Genomic DNA, 2,738 nt, shown 5'->3' with positions numbered 1-2,738 from the left:
TCGAGTGGCCTCGTGCCGTTTCCAGGTCTTAGCCTGGGGGCCAGGGGGGAGTACACTCTTGCGCACGAGGAGCATGAGTCATACTCCGCCTGTTGGCAGCTGTTCCCCAAAACCGTTGTATAATTACAAGATAATGAGATTCATCAAGAAGAAAAAAAAACCGCGAGATCCGCGGAAAAACCCGCGGGATCCGCGACACACGATAAGATGTTCGTAACGACTAAAGTAATTACGTAATTATCAATCGATGCATTCAAGCAATAATCCACTTACGAATTTATGACTTGCTAGGGAAATGCTAAAATATACTTGTAAATTTTTACTATGTTCCCGGCAATGTAATGATACTCAGTGAATTGAAGGGGAAAAATTAGGCGCGCCAAGTTGACTTTTTTCCGAATCAATTTCCTATGGACGGGTTTGAAACAGTATATTTTGTCATTAGGCCGAAAAAAAAACTTTTCTAGCGAAGATGAGGTTTGCAACAATCATATTGGTCGACAAATTTTTTTTGGCCGTATGACGCCCACTATTTTTTGTCATAACAGCCGTAGTCAGCGTTTCGTGGAGGCGAAGCAAAGCAACGCAGCCGTAGAATACCGTCTTACAGCCGGAATGACAAAAGCCTTTATTAACAATAATCGATTTTCCAATCGGAACTAAAACTGCGGAAAATTGTCCTAGTTGACGCTGTCAGCATAAACTTGGCATTTGTTAATATTTCCATGTATTTTTAAAAATAAGATTATATCATAATCAGTTCGCCTACTGTGTGATTTCAACTATTCAGTGATTGTCCCTTGTTTCTGTCTTGGAGGCGATCAGATTCACGTCGACTTGGCGCCATTGTTTCACAAAATTTTTTTGTGATTTTTTAAATTTAATATTTATATGATTTTTATAAAAATTGTGTGATTTCATCCATGGAGTTATTGTCCCATGCTTCTATCTTGCGTTTAAATTAGCGTCGACTTGGCGCCATTTGTTCACAACATTTTTTTATGATTTTATTTTTTTTAATAATTTTTTTCAATAATTACCAAACAAATGATGCAATCAAAAGTATTGGTAACTGATTTAAGCCTCTCTGACATGTGTTAGTTCATCATAGTAATTTTTCTTAACGAAATATAATTTATATATTCATGTTTTAGTTTTTATTCAGTCATTCAAGTTGATCATTGAAAAATATCACATAAAAAATTTAAATTTGGAGGTAATATTTTAATTCAAATATTAACACTCGATTCCAATTGTTGAAAGGTAATTCACAAATGCTAGGTTGTTTAGGTAATTAATTTTAACTGAACTAAAATTTTTAATTTGGTGGTTATATTCAAATCATTAAATTAGCAACAATCGATTCCAATTGTTAAAGAGTAATTCACAAATATTAGGTCATTTAGGTAATTAATTTCAACTGAACTAAATTTTTAATTTGGGTGTTATATTCAAATCATTAAATTATTAACAATCAATTCCAATTGTTGAAGAGTAATTCGCAAATATTAGGTTATTTAGGTAATTAATTTTACCTGAACTAAAATTGTTAATTTAGTTGCTATATTCAAATCATTAAATTATTAACAATCGATTCCAATTGTTGAAGAGCAATTCGCAAATATTAGCTTATTTGGGTAATTAATTTTAACTGAACTAAAATTTTTAATTTGGTTATCATATTCAAATCATTAAATTATTAACAATCGATTCCAATTGTTAAAGGGTAAGTCACAAAGATTAAATGACTTGACGCTCTTTGATTGGCTTACAAGCACGGGCTCCATCCTGGTTCATGCGCCACCGCTACGGACTCGTGCGGATGAATTCCGTAAGCTCAGACAATTTCCTCCAATTTACTAGTTTTATTCCCTAGAACAGCCCACCCAAACAGCGCTAGGGAATAGTAACGCTCTCGAAATAAAACTCTTGAAAAAGTGAATTCGTATCCGTTGCTATGGAGTTATTTTTGTAATAATGCGATAAGTGAAAAAAGTAAAAATCGCATCAGAAAGATCAACCGCGATTTATACAATGTATCTAAGGATACTTTTGCAAAATAGCGTGCGTTTAAAGGGGAAAAAAGCCATTGAAGTTTTTTTAAGGGGTTAGGGGCGAGTTGTTAGCTGTAATATAATACACGACAGCTCTCTGCCTGTGACGTCACCTCTGCCTGCGACGTCAACTTGGCAGATACGCTATCGCGTATCTTGATTCTTCTTCGTTGTCTATGTGGTGTAAAGTGGTATTTGTACCAGTTACTGGTTCTCGACCGTTTCGCGATTTTAGAGACCTCCACCCGACGGCAAGTCACCTTCAATGGCGAGAGGTAATGAGAAGAGTGGAGAATATGTTTTAATTTTATTTTGTTTTATTTTTGAATTCAATTACGCGCCACCGCTTTGCATTTGAGGACGTCCTCGAGGATCTTCAGGAAGCCGAGAGATGTCGTCAGGTTATTTGAATTTTGATAATTGACGGGATTTTGGATGTGACCGATAAAAGAGCCAAAATGCCGTCATCCTAACATCGGAAGTGACGCAGTAATGGACACACGTGGCTGACTGGAGATCAGCGGATATTTTATTATCAGTTCAGTTGTGAGAGACTTATCTCTCCCATGGTAGCAAATAACGCAGGAATTAATGTTGAGATATCAGGGAAGCGCTGAGATTTTATTTTCAATAATTAAGGACAGTTAATTATTGTTAAGCATCGCGAATTTAAGAGCGCATGCG

Source organism: Fopius arisanus, unplaced genomic scaffold, assembly GCF_000806365.1.
Source record: "Fopius arisanus strain USDA-PBARC FA_bdor unplaced genomic scaffold, ASM80636v1 scaffold00146, whole genome shotgun sequence".
NCBI lineage: Eukaryota > Metazoa > Arthropoda > Insecta > Hymenoptera > Braconidae > Fopius > Fopius arisanus.
This window is presented reverse-complemented; position numbering follows the sequence as displayed.